Here is a 17,625-nt window from a genome sequence, read left to right on the forward strand (position 1 = left end):
GATTGTTAGTCGTTCAGTCACATCCTACTCTTTGCAACCCCATGGACCTGCCAGGCTCCTCTGTCATGGAATTCTCCAGGCAAGAATACTGGAGTGGATAGTCTTTCCCTTCTCCAGGGGATCTTCCCCACCCAGGAATCAGACCCAACTCTCTCGAGTTGCATGCAGATTCTTTATGTCTGAGCCACCAACCAGGGAAGCCCTTTTTATGGACAGGAAGGTGCAAAGTCTGCACTCACTAAATTCATTCCACTGATATGCACCTCAACTGGGCCTGGTGTCCTGTGTTTTCTCATTGTGAGTCTCCTCAGGTATAGGGTAGTGGGTATAGGGGGTGGGAGGGGAGGATCCAGGAGTTTACTGCAGAATGGTGGGCAATCTTAATTTCTATCCTGAGTTCCCTCAGCACTCACTGTCAGGGTGGCTGTAGTATGACACTTGATTCAACATCTTTTGTTTACTGATAATTGTTGTTTCGTTTAGTCGCTAAGTTGTGTCCACCTCTTTTGCGACCCCATGGACTACAGTCAACCAGGCTTCTCTGTCCATGGAATTTTCCAGGAAAATTCTCCAGGGACCCTTCCCCAGTTCAGTTTAGTTCAGTAGCTCAGTCATGTCCGACTCTGTGACCCCATGAACTACAGCATGCCATGCTTCCCTGTCCATCACCACCCAGGGATCAAACCAGCATCTCTGCACGTGCACTGCAGGTGGATTCCTTGCCACTGAGCCACCAGGGAAGCCCTTACTGATAATGGCAGGCAGCAATCTTTGTCCACACCTGGGGTCTAAGGGAGTTCCTCTACAGATTGAGTTATCAGGTCTCTAAATAGTACTTCCAAAGTCCTTATCCCAAGAGGTAACTTTCTTCAGGGGCAGGAGAAGACAGCTGCAGCGTCTTACACTCATCCAGACCTCATTTGCTCACCTGCAGTGTTTGAACTGCCTTTAGATTCTTTCTAATCTATTCCCCATGTTACTGCCAGGTAGAGATAGAGATATAAACTTATTTATATTATTTATATAGTTTATTTATGTAGATATAGGTACATAGATTTTCTTTTTTAAAGAAAACATACTTTCCAGTTTAAATGTCTTCCTTTGACCATAGGGTTAAAGTCTTTGGCATGGCTCACAAGATATCATAAGAGTCTAGCCCCATGGGACTTCCCTAGTGGTCCTGTGGCTGAGTCACCTTGCAATGCAGGGGACATGGGTTTGATCCCTGGTCTGGAAATTAAGATCCCACATGCCTAAGAGCAACTAAGCACTTATGTGCTGCAACTGCTGGGCTCACATGCCACAACTAGAGTCTGTCTGCCACAACTAAGAGCTAACACAGCCAAATAAATATATATATATATATATATATATTTTTTTTTTTTAAAGAGTCTGGTCCCTGCTTCAGTTCTTACTGCTGTTTAATATGCTCTATAGGAGTCTGCTGGTCAAAAATGGCCCACATAGCCTCCCTCTTTCCATCTCCCCTCATAAACCAACCTCTTCTCCAGTCATACTGATCATTTCCTTCTCAGGGTTCCCATAGGACTCTATGTCAATAAATGTTTGTTGAATGAATTTTAAACCTTTATTGCAATGGTCATAAACTCACCTCAGACTGGCTTCAGCAGAAAAAGCCAAAATGAAACAACAATCATACAAAAAAACCCACCAAAGCTGAAAATAAAAATCAAGGGAGTTAAAGTAATCGAAAAAGTTTCCAATGGTAGGCCGAGGAGTGTCTGGTTGCAAGTTCTGATGTAACATCACTAGGAATTTCTCTTCCTATCTCCTCTTCTCTGCTGTGTTTTTCATTAGCAATTAGATTTTCACAGTGTGTTGGCAAAGATGACCATCAATAGCTGCAGGCTTACGACTTGACAGCTCAACAACCCCAGTTAAGAGGATTTCTTTCCAAATCTTTCCAGAATTTCAGATACACTCCTGAGATGTCACATATTCAAATCACTGTGCCTCTGACCAAATCTAGGCTATGGACCATTTCTAGAACTCACCTGCAGCATGGAATTGAGTGTGGAGGAAGACACTTACATGGTGGTCCAGTAGTCAAATTTTATTTATTTATGTATTTTCGGCTGAGATGGGTCTTCATTGCTGCTTGCTGGCTTTCTCTAGTTGCAGCAAACAAGGGCTATTCTTTGCTGTGGTGCTCAGGCTTTTCATTACAGTGGCTTCTCTTGTTGTGAAGCACGGGCTCTGGTGTGCAGGCTTCAATAGTTACAGCATGTGGGCTCAGTAGTTGTGGCTTATGGGCTCCAGAGCAAGGGTTCAGTGGTTGTGGTGCACGGGCTTAGTTGCTCTGTGGCATGTGGGGTCTTCCCAGACCAGGGATGGAAATTGTGTTTCCTGCAGGCAGGGGACAGGCAGATTGACAGGCAGATTCTTAACTGCTGGACCACCAGGGAAGTCCTGTCCAGTGGTTAAGACCCCAAGCTCCCAATTCAGGGGGCATGGGTTTGATCCCTGGTCTGAGAACTAAGATCTTGCATGCTGCTCAGCAAGGAAAGCTGATTTCCCAAAGGAAAAATGGGTTGCTGTTAGGGGAAAGAGAGAAGATGATGGGTGGACAAAGAATCAGGTGTTCCTTCCCATGGATCTGTTTGTGATATTGTGCTAACAGCCAAGATATAATATATCTAGCTCTTGATTTGAAACATTTTGCAATTAGTGGGAGAGGCAGATGTTCAAAATAACTCAAAGAGATATTGAGTAAGAGAAGTAAAGCAGAATGCAATGGCAATACACTGAAAACAGATTCACCCTGCTTGGGGAATATGGGGAAACTTATAGAGGAAGAGGGCTTTTAAGTTATAATCCTTCACAAAGGGTAGGATTTGAAATACATGTTGCTGGAGGGCAGAGACAATATTTTACTTGAGTTTTGTGTCACCTAACACAAAACTGTTAACACTTAACCTAACTGTTAGAGCCTAACAGAGTCTCATACACGATTTCATTGGTAAATGTTATTAGGTTAAAAGCATAACAAAAGAACACCGGTTTATTAGGTTAAAAGCATAACAAAAGAACACCGGCCAAAAGGGGAAAAAGGAACTTATGTTGGAAGGCTGCCAAGGTGTCCCATGGACACCAAGGAATTGCTGAGTGGTCAGGCTGGGAAGAGTAGGAATCAGGGGATCTCCAGGGACTTTTGAGAGGGAGATGATGGATGGCCCTCTTGAAAGCACTGACATTAATGGAACTCAGCTTGAAGGGCTCCCAGGCTCTGTGCCTCTCAGTTTCAAATTCCAAATTCCTGGCAGAGAGATTCTGATTAAGCCAGTAAACATGTGCTCACCCAGGGTTTAATCATCTATGACCGGGAGAATAGGACCATGAAATACAGACATGCCTGAAGGGACCTATTACAGAATATGAATGGGGAGTAGAGGAAGCAATTCCTAGGAAAGGAGGACTCATTGTGAGCCAGAGAGGACCCAACAGGTATCTCTTGACATAGTAGATACTCAGTATGTGTTAAATAAATGAAAATAATGATGTGGGACAGGCACAGTCCTCCAGGCAAAGGGAGCAGTGTGTGGAAAGGCAAAGAGACAGGAACACTGAGGACATGATTGATGCTGCTGCTGCTGCGTCACTTCAGTCGTGTCTGACTCTGTGCGACCCCATAGACGGCAGCCCACCAGGCTCCCCCGTCCCTGGGATTTTCCAGGCAAGAACACTGGAGTGGGTTGCCATTTCCTTCTTTAATGCATGAAAGTGAAAAGTGAAAGTGAAGTCGCTCAGTCGTGTCCAACCCTCAGCGACCCCATGGACTGCAGCCTTCCAGGCTCCTCCATCTATGGGATTTTCCAGTCAAGAGTACTGGATTGGGGTGCCATTGCCTTCTCTAGGACATGATTGAAGAACAGTTAATAGAATAATGAGGAGACTTCCATGGTGGCTCAGTGGTTAAGACTCTGTGCTTTCACTGCAGGGGGTGTAGGTTTGATTCCTGGTCAGGGAAATAAGATCTCATATGCTACACAGCCAAAAAAAAAAAAAAGAAAAATTATGGAGTGTTGAAATCTATAAGAGTCTTGCTTTATTTATTTATTTTTTTTAATATTTTGACCACATGGCTTTCAGGATCTTAGTTCCCCAACCAGGGATTGAACCCAGTGGAAATGTGGAGCCCTAACCACTGGACCACCAGAGAATTCCCAAAGGGTCTTGTTTTATAGATGAGAAAAGCAGGAGTCATTATAGAGAGGAAGTTACTGTGGACCTGGAAGAGAAGGTTGTTTATTTGTACCTTATAAGACTCAGCATAAAATAGTTATCAGAAGAGAAGTGATCTTTGAAGTGCTAGGAACAGATGAGCTAGCCAAGGGAGGGGGAAGTTAGGGAGAGAAGAGGATGGATTGTAAAATTAAAGCAGGCATGCCCCACTTTAAGAAGTTGATAGGGTTGGAGGGAACAGCAAAGTAGATTGTGGGATGGTTGGAGAGGGAGAAGAACACCTTACTGGGTGCAGGGCACTTTCATAGGTATTATCTTAGGTGATTCTGATGCTTATCTGATGTCCTTCTGCTTGGAAAATCCCTGCTCCCTCCCTCCAGGTCTTTGTCTCTACCAGATAACCAGAACCTTCTTTTTTGGAACCTGCTTTTACTGGATAACCCTGTCCAACCTGCTTTTTCAAAGATGCCTGTCTGGACCAATGAAATCCTCTCTGCCAGCAATTTAGAATTTTGAGCCTACAGCTGCCAGGAAATTGGAAATTTAATTCCAACCAGATGAACAACAACAAAAAAGTGAAAAAGAATGCTTGAGGACTTCCACGGTGATCCAGTGTCTGGGAGTCCTCCTGCCAATGCAGGGGACACAGGTTTGATCCCCAGTCTGGGAAGATTCCACATGCCGAGGGGCAACTAAGCCTGTGAGCCACAACTACCGAGCCTACCAGCTGCAATTACTGACCCATGAACTAAGAGCCCGTGCTCTGCAACAAGAGAAGCCACTGCAATAAGAAGCCTGCACACTGCAACTAGAGTAGCTCTCACATGCCACGACTGGAGAAAGTCTGTGCACAGCAGCAAAGACCTAGCACAGTCTATATATATATAGAATATATATATATAATTCATATATATATATATGAATGCTTAAAATGGTAGCATTAAAAAACACCAGCGATTCAAAACATTTGGAACCTTCACTTACCCTTCTTATTGCCATGGTTAGAGACGGAACATTTCAGTAGCAGCCTCAAGTCAAGTCATGACAAGTGAATGGCAGAGCTTAGTGGGACGTCCACTTGTGGTGAGGTTCCTGGAATTATAAGGTGTGGTTGTTCAACTCTTTATTGGAATCTGGGAGAGACCTCAGATTCTTTCCAATAAGTTTCCCCCACCCTACTCTTGTTTTTTTTTAGTGGGTTTTTTTTTTTTTTTGAGTAAGATTATAGCTAACACTGTATTCTCTTCTATCTTCACAACCTATGAGGTAGGTGCACTCATATTCTCTGTTCTGTAGATGAGAAAACAGGCTCAGAGAGGTTAAGCAACTGACCCAGGGTCACACTGCTGTGTAGGTGGGGTGTCTGAGCCTGGCTCTTACCTGTCATGCTACACACTTAATTTGTATCTTCCAATCAAGAACCCTTTAATGCAAACTTCCTGAGGTCAGAATTAGGTTCTCCATTGAAGATGAGGGTGCTGACACTCACAGAGGTTAAGGAACTGGCCCAGGGTTGCACCATTTATTCTGTGTCAGAGCCAGGATTCAAACTCTGTGTCTCACTTCAGCTCACGTCAGCCTTTTAGTTAATGCAGCTGCTTCTGTTGACCATTGTGATGGTCAAGGGAGAAGAGATTATCTAGGAGGGTGGAAGGGGAATGATTGGCAGATTCTACAGTCAAGTTAAAATAAAATGAAACTGAAGAAGACATAAGCTTTAGTGAGAAAAAGGTCCCTAATGACCTTCAAGAGCACTGTCCTATGGAAAGGAGAGTGCAGAAGCCACCTTGGTGGGGCAAGTTGGGGTGAGGACTTGGGGACCAAGATGGGAAAGAAGGGAGTTACTTGAGGGTCAAGATGGGAAAGACAGAGAATCTGCAGAGACAGAAGGGAAGGAATAAGTGGAAAAGGTCAAGAGAAAGAGGAGAACTGATAAAACCCACAGTGGCAGGGGTGGAACCAAGAGCACTTCCATTTAGTCCATGTGTTTATTGAGCACCTACTGTGTGTCCTGCAGGGAGAGACAAGGAAGAAGTGAACAGGCAAAATCCATTTTTCCAGAACTGATAGTAAAATGAAGAAGACAGATAAGAAACTGTAAATAGATAAATAAAATGAGGATTATGATAAGAATTTCAGAGGAAACAGCACATAGAGATAAGACTAAAGTTGCTGGGAGCAACCTTAGATGGAGGTAGTTAGACAAGCGCTCTCTGAGCAGGTGAAACCAGAAGGGTGAGAAGGAACTAGCCATACCAGAGCTACAGAAGGAAAAAGGAGGGCATATGCAAAGGCCCTGAGGTGGCAATGGACTGGCTGGAATTGAGGGGACAGGAGAGAATTTGGTGGGAGAGGTGGGGCCTTGGAGGGAATGAGAAAGGAGAACTCCTTTTTTCCTAAGCCCCATGGGAATGACAGGGCTTCCTGGTGGCTCAGAACCTGCCTGTAATGCAGGAGACCTGGGTTTGATCCCTGGGTCAGGAAGATCCCCTGGAGGGGGGCATGGCAACCCACTCCAGTATTCGTGCCTGAAGAATCCCATGGTCAGAAGAGCCTGATGGGCTGCAGTCGGTAGGGTCACAAAAAGTCAGACTGAAGCAACTTAGCATGCACGTGGGAATGACATGGTATGGATGATGTTTTAAGTAGCATAGGAAAAACATTTAGCCTTGAAAATATTGAGTAAGGAGGACTGTTTTTCAGACAGGAGTGAAGAGAGCTGCTTGCATAATGATGCCTGATAAGTGTTTTTGCAGAAAGTAGAAGTCCAAGGAATTCATGTTGCATGGACCTGCCCTTCTCTGTGATTTTGTTTATTTACTTATTTATTGGCCATACCACTCAGCATGTGGGATCTAAATTTACCTAATGTGAAGAGTAACAAACCGTCCCAAAATGTACTGGCTTAACAATCTGGAGGGGAAAAATAACAAAGCTGGAGGTATCATCCTTCCTGATTTCAAACTATAAATTACAAAGCCATAGTAATCAAAACAGCACAATACTGGCAGTACCTAGATAAATGAAACAGAATTTAGAGCCCAGAAATAAACGCACACAAAAATGGACAACTAATATTCAACAGAGGAGTAAGGACACACAATGGAGAAATGATAGTCTCTTCGATAGATATTGTTGGGAAAATTGTACAGCCACATGCAAAAGAACGAAGCTAAACCAGTCTCACACCATACACAAAACTCAACTCGAAATGGATTAAAGACGTGAATGTTAGACCTGAAACCATAAAACGCCTAGAAGAAAACATAGGCAATATGCTCTTTGATAAGTCTTAGCGATATCTTTCCAGCTATAGCTCCTTAGGCAAGGGAAACAAAAGCAAAAATAAACAAATGAGGGAATTTTCTGGCTGTCCTTTGGTTAGGGCTCTTTCACTGCTGTGTGGGTTCAACCCCTGGTTGGGGAACTAAGATCCCGAAAGCTGTTATGGCATGGCCAAAAAAATAAAAATTTGGACTTCCCTGGTGAACCAGTGGTTAGGACTCTGTGCTTCCAATACAGGGGCCTGAGTTTGATCCCTGGTCGAGGAACTAGATTCCACATGCTACAACTAAAGATCTTGCATGCTGCAACTAAGACCTGGCACAGCCAAGTAAATAAATATGTATAAATTTAAAAAATAAAGAAAAATTAAAAAAAGAAAAACAAATGAAACTGCAACAAACTAAAAACTTCCACACAGCAAAGAAAACCATCAACAAAATGAAAAGACAACTGACAACCTACAGAATGGCAGACTACATTTGCAAATGATATATCCAAGGGGTTAATATCCAGAATACAGAAAGAACTCATATAGCTCAACAATAACAAAAACAAGCAATCCAATCAAATTCCCTGGTGGTCCAAAGATTAGGACTCCGAACTTCCACTGCAGGGGGCCTGGGTTCAATCCCTGGTCAGGAAATTAAGATCTCTTAAGCTGAGTGGCATGACCAATAAATAAATTAATTAATTAAGAGTAGAGAAGATGAACGGAGAAGGCACTGGCACCCCACTCCAGTACTCTTGCCTGGAAAATCCCATGGATGGAGGAGCGTGGTAGGCTGCAGTCCATGGGGTCGCTAAGAGAGCGACTTCACTTTCACTTTTCACTTTCACGCATTGGAGAAGGAAATGGCAACCCACTCCAGTGTTCTTGCCTGGAGAATCCCAGGGACGGCGGAGCCTGGTGGGCTGCCATCTCTGGGGTCGCACAGAGTTGGACATGACTGAAGTGACGCAGCAGCAGCAGCAGAGAAGATGAACAGACTTTTTTCCAAAGAAGATATACTTACTGATGACCAACTGGCCTGTGGAAAGATGTTCAACATCACTAACTTTTCGGGGAGTGCGAATTGGAATCACAATGAAATATCACCTCATGCCTGTTAGAGTGGTTATATCAAGAAGGCAAAAAATAACAAGTGTTGGCAAGGATGTGGAGAAAAGGGAACCCTCATACACTGTTCGGAGAGGGCAATGGCACCCCACTCCAGTACTCTTGCCTGGAAAATCTCATGGACGGAGGAGCCTGGTAGGCTGCAGTCCATGGGGTTGCGAAGCGTCAGACACGACTGAGCGACTTCACTTTCACTTTTCACTTTCATGCATTAAAGAAGGAAATGGCAACCCACTCCAGTGTTCTTGCCTGGAGAATCCCAGGGACGGGGGAGCCTGGTGGGCTGCTGTCTATGGGGTCGCACAGAGTCGGACACGACTGAAGCAACTTAGCAGCAGCAGCAGCATACACTGTTGGCAGGAATGTAAATTGGTGTAGGCAGGAATATAACTTTTCCACTATAGGAAAAGTTATGGTGTTGCTCAAAAAATTAAGAGCAGAACTAAAATAATAGTCCAGCAATCCTACTTCTGGTTTTTTATCCGAAGAATACAAAAAGACTAATGAAAAAGATATGTGCTCCACTATGTTAATTGTGGCATTACGTACAATAGCTAGTATGTAGAAACATTCTAAGTGCCCATTAATAGATGAATGAATAAAGTAGATATGGTACACATACTCACACACACACTGGAATACCACTTAGCCATAAAAAGATGAAATCTTGCCATGTGTAACATGGATGGGCCTTGAGAGTATTATGCTAAGTGAAATAAATCAGATAGAGAAATACAAATACTCAGTGATTTCCCTCCTATGTAAAATATAAAAAACAAAAAAAGAAACAGAATAAATGAATGAACCAAACAAGAACAAACATGTAGATACAGAGAACAGAGTAGCGATTACCAGAGGGAAGGGCAAAATGGGTAAAGAGCATCAGCTGTATGATGATAGATGGAAACTACATTTTTGGTGGTGAGTATGCTATAGGCTGGAGAAGGCAATGGCACCCCACTCCAGTGTTCTTGTCTGGAGAATCCCAGGGACAGGGGAGCCTCCTGGGCTACTGTCTATGGGGTCGTACAGAGTCGGACACAACTGAAGCGACTTAGCAGCAGTAGCAGCAGCAGCAGCATGCTATAGGCTGGGGCTTTCCAGGTGGTGCTACTGGCTGCCTGCCAATACAAGAGACGTAAGAGATCCTGGTTCAGTCCCTGGGTTGGGAAGATCCCCTGCAGGGGCAACCCACTCCAGTATTCTTACCTGGAGAATCCCATGGACGGAGGAGCCTGGTGGGATGCAGTTCATAGGGCCGCAAAGAGTTAAACATGACTGAAGTGACTTTGCACGCATGCATGCTATAGGCTATATAGAAATAGAAATAAAATGCGCACATGAAACAGTTATACACCAATGTTACCTCAATTAAAGGAAAAACCAAACAAATAACCTAGTAGCTTAAAACAATGACAACATTTATTTTGCTTGTGAATGTGTAATTTGGGTAAGGCTCAGCAAAAACGGCTCATTTCTGCTCCATCTGGCCTCCATCTGGCCTCCATCCGGGTGGCTTGAAAGCTGGGGCTGGAATCATTTGGAGTCTGACTGACTCACAGTTGGTGCTTGCTGTCACCTAGGCCTTAGCTAGACTGTTAGCCAGAACACTTTCAGGTGGTTGCTGCATGTTGCATAGGCCTCCTTATAGCATGGTGGCTGAGTTCCAAGGGTGAGTGTTCCAAGAGAAAGAGTCAGGTGGACACTGTATTGCCGTTTAATTTTTTAAAATATTTATTTACTTATTTGGCTGTGCCAGGGCTTAGTTTTCTGTCAGCATGTAGGATCATCTTAGTCGCAGTTTGCAGGATTTTTAGTTGTGGTTCACGAACTCTTAGCTGTGGTATATGGGATCTAGTTGCCTGACCAGGGATTGAACCCAGACCTCTTGCATTGGGAGCACAGAGTCTTAGCCACTGGACCACCAGGGTAGTCCTGTATCACCTTTTATGACCTAACCTCAGAAGTCAGGCAGCATCATAACCATTGTATTCTATGTGGAATGAGACTCTACATTTATTACAGATGCAAGAAGTGTTAAAGAATTTGCAGATATGTTTATAAAGATATGTCCATCCACCATGGACTTGAATGGGCTGGACTTCTGCACTCTGCCCTTATTTATTTGATGGGTGGAGGGTGCAGGCATCAGGTTTTCTCCTCCTTTAGGTCCTTCCTTCCTTGGAGATCCAAAAGGAAGTTTTATCCTTGATATGAAGTCAAGGAAGAGAAGCTATTCAGGCTCTCCAATTGAACACACTTGGGTTTGAATCTGACTGTCATTTACCAGCCCTTTGTTCTTGGGTAAGTCACTTAACCTTGGGGTAAGCCTCATTTTTCTCATTTGTAAAATCAGAGTATCATGGAGCTATTTTAAGGATGAAATGAGTTAATAGATGAGTTGCATAATACAAGCTCAGAAGCAGTAACTAGCACATAGTAAACACTCCACGTGTTAGCTATTGCTAATATGATTATTCAACACCTGTTGATTAATATTTCATTAACTCAGGCTTAGGTGAGTTCTAGGCTAGATGCTAGAATTACGAAAGTGAGTATGAAGGGGTTTAGGCCTCCAGAAACCAAAAGCTTAGAGGAGATGTTTTCAAGCTTATGGACAAAGGAGGCAGCCAGGTCTGATTCTCATTCTCAGTTTGCATGTAGTCTCTATCTGTGGGACCTTGGACCAGTCTTTCAACTTTCTCTGCCATAGGTGCCTAGCTGAAAATGAGAAATGCAACAGTACCCACTTCACTGGGTTTTGGTGAGGGTCAAATGAGATAATCTATGTAAAAAGCTTAGCACAGTTCCTGGAAAATGGTGATTGTTTTATAAAAGTTAATTATTAATTTTATTTACCAGGAAGTAGGCTAACAAATGGATTCATTGGAGTCCAAGGTGGAGAATGCTAAACTAGATGGGGAAATAACCTGTTAAAGGAATCCAGGAGAAGAGATTAACTTTGCCAGGAAGAATCTCGGAAAGCCCAGAGGAGGTGGTGCTGGAACTGGACTTTGAAGAATGAATAAGAGTTTTCCAGTAGGGAATGAGGAAAGAGAAGATATTCCAGTTGGAGGCAAGGAGATTTCAGAGGTGTAAAGTTACAGAAGGTGTTTGGAGGAGGGTAATAAATTCAGCGTGGGAGCTTCAGGTGTTTAAGATGGAGGGGATGAGATTGGAAAAGGGAGTTCAGGTCAAAGCATTGGCTCAGGTGAGAGAAACTTCTGTCTTCAAGCCATGGGGGGCTCTGTGGTATGGAGAAAGGCCAGTGGCTGTACTGGAGAGAGGTTTCATAGGTGGAACAGATAGATTCAGGGGTAGATTTTCTGTGTGAATTGAGAGGAGGGCAGTGAGGGAAACAAAGGTCAGCAGAGGAGTCCAGAAGGAGGGCAGGGTTCAGGTGGATGGAACAAAGTTGTGAGATGTAGATTCTAAAAACCTGGCTCTGGGGACTTCCCTAATGGTCCAGTGGCTAAAACGCTGCACTTTCAGTGTAGGGGGCTCAGGTTTGACCCCTGGTCGAGGAACTAGATCCCACATGCCACAACTGAAGAGCTCACATGCCGCAACTGAGGGAAAAAAAGACCTTGCCATGAAGACCCAGGGCAGCCCAAAAAAGAAATAATAAATACTTTAAAAATAATAAATAAAATACATAATAAAAACCTGGCTCTGAACCCACCTGGTATACCTCTGAGTATCTGTGATCTTGAGATGATCATACTATTTCTATCATAATTTCCTATCAATGGATAATATAGCCTCTATCTGCCACATATAATTGTTGTGAGAAACAAGAGTGTATCAGTAAGAAATATATAAATATCAGCCCCTATGTTACTAAGGAGGTAGTCAACTGCATGGGAAAGCATAGCTGAAGCAGAGTTTAGGTGAGGTAGAAGGTGGAGGATCTGCCCTGAAGGGAAGATTAAGATAATTGCAGTCACACACACACACACTACAGACAAATATAGCAATTTCCAAGCTGGGCTGGGTCTATGGGAGAGCAATAGGAAACTCACAGCCCCACCAGGAAAGACCCTACCATTTACCCTATAGATGCTCTCACCTCTTTATTTGCATATATGGCGGTCCAAAGGTCTAAACTAGGGAACCAGGAGAATTTGCGAGTAAAATGTCATGCTGTGTATTTCTGGGACTAGAATCCATAGTCTCCAACAAACTCAGATTCCCCAAAGGTTAGGAGTCATTGATTTTCCCACCAGAAATTAATAACAATAGCTATCCTTGGCGAGAAGGATTGGTGGGGGAAGGGGGCATATTTTCAGTTTTAATTTTTGTGTTTTCTGAACTGTCTGAATTTTCTAACCACAAACATGTGTTAGTTTCATTGAAAAAGCTGTCATCAAGGTTTATTTGGGTGTTGAGATAACAGGCCCTTTTTAGATTTCATCTTTAATACCTCTTTGTACTAAACAAACACAACCAAACACTAATAGCTGTTATTTTTTAAAACCCTAATAGTCTTACACACACACACACACTATAATGCAAAGAACATCTATTATGTAAGGTGAAATGTCTACATTTCCTATAAACTACTGGTTAATGCAGTAAAACTTGCATTTGAAGTAGATGAGGCAAAAAAGAAAAAGGCACGCAATTTCAAGTATTTCAACTCAGACGCATAAAAACAATGTGTATACGTGTCATCCTTCATTGGTACTGTCTCTTTATTCCCTTGAACCGGCCAATGTGCGAGCCGTTGGCCTTTGATGCTTGAAGCGACGGAACGAAGGGCAGGGTTAAATCCACTACCTTCTCCCCACGCACTCTAGTAATTACTCTATTTCCACGTCATGTTTCCGGGTGTGTGTGTCCCGACTCACGCAGAAACTGAAGTTCAAAGCAGGCGGGAGTCACCCATGTTCTTTTTGCTGTCCCCAGAAACCCATTTCGGGCGTTGGGCCCCTAGAGGATCTGGCGACACCTGGGGACTGTCTAACTGGCTGATTCCCACGTGGTAAGTGCTCCCAACCTTGCCCCCACGTGGTGCCAAGGGCCGGGAAGACGGAGAGCAAGCAGAAGGGAGCCGCATCAGGGGCATTTAAAGTGGCTTGACGTCACGCACTGCCAGGAACTCAGCTGAGTTTTCAGCAGGACATTCCAGTCATCTTCCCTCCCTCCCCCCGGGCTCCTCTGCCCAGGGCCTCGGTTCTTCCTTAGTTGTTGCGGAGGGAGGAGTCCTAAGAGTCGGAACAGCCAGAACGGGGGCGTTCCCAGCGTTGTATTGGCTCCGCCCTTTCTCCCAGAGGCTCTCTTCATTGGCCAGTGAGTGGGGCTTCGGATGTAGAGTAAGCTCAGCAGGGCCTCTGGGTGGCCGAGAAAACTGGTCATGTTATGAATTATACATGAGCGGCGTGCCCAGGCCAAGCCGGGGCTGGGCGGGGATTGGCTGGAGGGGCTGTAATTCAGCGGTTTCCGGAGCTGCGGCGGCGTAGACGGGGAGGGGGAGCCTGGGGTTCCGACGTCGCCGCTGAGGGAGAGAGCCCGAACCGGATCCCTGACGAGCACCCCAGCTTCGCGCTCTCCCCACTTCTGCCAAGGGAGACTCCGCGGCCTGAGGGAGTTCCGCGGCCCGCACCCCGGCGCAAACGCAGCCCCGGCCAGTCGGGCCTCAGCCCGAGCAGCAGGTGAAGGGGGTTAAGGGTGGGGCTGCCCCCCGACGGCCTTCAGGCCTGGGCATCCCGGGGGAGGAGGGGCGCGCTGGGAGCTTCTGGGGTGTTTGGGGGAGTAGTGAATGGAAACTTCAGTGGGGTCTGGGGGATACGAGGAGACACGGAGGGTCTCTCTGAAGGGACAGTTCCCCGGGATGACAGGAGCCGACCTCTGAAGGGACGGGGTGCGCTGGAAGGAAGTTTCGTTCTTTGGAAAAAGGGGAGACGCAGAGGAAGAGAGAGAATGGACTGGAGCGGGAGGACCGTGGGGCGAGGGTACTCTAGGGTGGGGGGGGGGGCAGGAGCGAGGGACAGCCCCCCGACTTCCTGCTCCCTGGGGCTCTGGGGACGTTCCGGCCACGGGAGCGACTGTCACGCCGGCGGAGATCACGGAGTGGGGTGGTTGGCAAGCGCCTCCTCGCCGCCCCCCGGCGGGGCCCGGCGTCTCCCGGCTGAGCCATTTCCTCCGCCTTGCCCTGTTCCTGCTCCTTTAGGAGCCAGCTGTGCCCCCCTGGAGGAGGTAGGAATAGGTGTCTTCCCTTTACAGCCTTGCGGGCTGTTTGGTTATGGGTAGGATTATTGCATAAGATTCAAGTTTCCTGTAGGGAAATTGACAGTCTTGTACTCTTTCTAAACTCCCCCCAGCCTTTTTCTGGGGGTAAAGTCGTGTTTCCCTTCTCCCTCTTCCAAAAAAAAAATCAAAATAAAACCCCCATCAACCCAGCTCTAAAGAGAAATAAACCTTTTTCCTCCTTGACATTGTTCTTTTATAACCACCTGGTAAACTTGGCCAGAAGATAAATAATTGAGCCCTTGCGTTTACTGGATTGTGGTGTTGCTTAATTGCATAGGACAGAATGAACCAATCCAGAGTGGGAGTTCTCTGTCTCAGAGCCAAGATCTTGGGTAAATGCAGAGAGGGAAACAAAGACAGGCTGGCCTTGGCAAAGCCATGTGTGCAAACTTTACCTGTGTTTGGGGGTGTGGTTGCACTTCAGTTAGCTTAATTCAAACCGTCACCTGAGTGGTTTTTTCCATGTTTAGTCCACATCTTTCTATGTTATATCAAGTGGATGCATGGTATTGACACACTTATTCTTATTAAAAATGTATATAACGTGTCCCTGCTGGTTGGTTAAATAAATAAAGGGCATATTTATTCTATGTGTGGGTTGTAGTTTTTTGGCTGGCTGAGCTGATACAGCATTGGTTTAAATAAATCAGAACCGTAAATTATCTCAATCTTCTATATGTGCATTTAGACTGTTAGGACTTGATTTAGCCAATTTTATGTTTTATATTAAATGTATGTATTCCCTGAGTCAGCACATTTATTTCCTTATTACATGTGCCAGGCTGAGCTACTAGTAGAATTTTTGCAGTGACATTTGCACAGTGGGATGGAGGAAAGAAGTCTTTAATACAAAAAAAATAAAGAAATTGTAGATGCTAGAGGCTTTTTCTGTGTGTATTTATTATTTATTTATGGCTGCATAGGGTCTTAGTTGTGGTGCGTGGGTTCAGTTGCCCCAAGGCATGTGGGATTTTAGTTCCCCCACCAGGGATTGAACCTGACTCCCCTGTATTGAATGCGTAGATTCTTAACCACTGGACCACAAGGGGAGTCCCTGAGGCTTGACCTTAATCTCTGTATTTGCTAGCATATCTACCACAAAGAACCACTAGAAAATTCATAAATCTTCTATCTTTATATGTCGTTCTTTTGGGAAGAATAGCCATCTAGAAATATGCATAATTATGACTTGACCCACAAAGGGTAGATAGTTCATGTAACTTTAACTCTGTTTTGAAGATAAGGAAATTGAGGTGTGAGGAACAAGACATTTGCCCCGGGGCAGCAACATACCATAGTGGTGGAGCTTGTACCTTCTGTATATTTTGTTTGCTTTTGACTATCTATGCTTAAGTATTAGGTCGTAATTTAGAGTGACTGTAGGCCCTACTGGGAAAAGTGTCAGTGAAATTCTAACATATACCTAGACAATGAAATACCATCAATATCCTATAAGACTCCAAAGGAGATATTTAAAATAAACAGGTGAGTCCCATTTAGGTTATTACAGAATATTGAGCAGCATTACCTGTGCTATACAAAAGGTCCTTTTTGATTATCTGTTGTAAGATAGCAGTGTGTACATGTCAATCCCAAACTCTCAATCTCCTTCCCCTCAGGTAACTAACTTTTTAGTCTGCATAATTTACCATCAGAATTTAGCTATTTGCTAATGGAAAGAGAGATTTACTGAGGCAGGTTTGTAGGTGAAGGACAGTCATGACCTAAATGTCATTTAAACCAAAGTGTCTTGTGGCTTGATCGGTGGTCATTTGTATCTCCAAATACCAATTGCTCTTTCCTCCTGCCTCTGCACGTCATGACTTTCAGATGGTGAGATGGGGCAGAGGTGGTGGCCATCATTCCAGAGGCCGAGTCCAGCACCTTTTAACCTTATGGCTTTCTCAGAGGTTATATACAGATCAACAAATATTTACTTTTTACACCTTTGTGAAAGTTGCTATGAGGAACAAGATGCCTTGTTGACAGACCTTGCAGTCTACTGTGACAACTTCATAAATTTCTTATCCATGTAATGCAACTTGATTTCCTCAAAGAGATGGTGAGACTGTAAGCCCATGCTGTCCAGCAAGGTAGCTGTTATAGATATATAACATAGATATATAGATATGCACAGATATAGAACATTTCCATTATCATAGAGTGGAATGCTTCGCTGTTGGACAGTGCTTCACTAAGCACTACAGGTCTTCAGAAGGAGGAGAGGTTATGAGTCTTGCAGTTGTCTAGAAGTCTTCTTGCCAGAGGAGAGATTTGATCTGAGACCCACATAATGGTTGGCATTTAACTGATGTAAAGAATTCGGGGCGAGGAGGTATGGTGATATGGCACAGACCCAATTCTAGTAGATTAGCAAAGTAAATAGAGGAGTAAGAGGTCTTGAATGCAAGGTCAAGGAGTTTAAAGATTTTTGAAGCCAAATATTGATGTTTAATTATGGAGTGCCTACTACATGCCTGACGTTGGTTAATTTGTATAAAGTAAATGGGTATGTGTGGCTTCCACCCCAGGGAAGTTGTCATTGAAGATGACCATATAAACTGGACCAGCACCCAAAAAGAGGGGTCCTGACTTTGCAGATTTGTGTGGTTAAGTGCGAAGTGGGTTTGTTTTCTTTTTTTTTTTAATGAGGATTTTAACTGGCTACACATGTCCACTCACATTTTCTGTCTTCCGTATTTAAAAAAATTTTACCTTAACTTTTGGGTCATGTGTGACAACTAGCCAAAGAACACTTGAAGGACATG

General features: G+C 44.3%; 1 protein-coding gene and 1 long non-coding RNA gene across 5 annotated transcripts in view; one reads left to right on the top strand and one right to left on the bottom strand.

Moving 5' to 3' along the window:
• Positions 1-2,065: 2,065 nt before the first annotated feature.
• Positions 2,066-12,540, bottom strand: LOC129648974 (uncharacterized). Its single transcript, XR_008712934.1, has 4 exons — positions 11,536-12,540; positions 9,815-9,916; positions 5,188-5,295; positions 2,066-2,367 (listed from the first exon to the last, which is right to left on the bottom strand). It is a non-coding gene; the product is annotated as an uncharacterized LOC129648974 (long non-coding RNA).
• A 1,362-nt stretch (positions 12,541-13,902) lies between these two features.
• STAT3 (signal transducer and activator of transcription 3) overlaps positions 13,903-17,625 on the top strand; it is a 75,629-nt gene continuing 71,906 nt past the window's right edge. For 2 of the 4 annotated variants that reach the window (XM_055575851.1, XM_055575852.1), the window contains exon 1: positions 13,903-14,259. The gene's annotated coding sequence lies outside the window, so the exon portion shown is untranslated. The remainder of the gene's footprint in view (positions 14,260-17,625) is intronic. The other 2 variants (XM_055575850.1, XM_055575849.1) reach the window with 2 other exon arrangements.

The sequence above is a fragment of the Bubalus kerabau genome, chromosome 4, assembly GCF_029407905.1.
Source record: "Bubalus kerabau isolate K-KA32 ecotype Philippines breed swamp buffalo chromosome 4, PCC_UOA_SB_1v2, whole genome shotgun sequence".
In the NCBI taxonomy this organism is placed as follows: domain Eukaryota; kingdom Metazoa; phylum Chordata; class Mammalia; order Artiodactyla; family Bovidae; genus Bubalus; species Bubalus kerabau.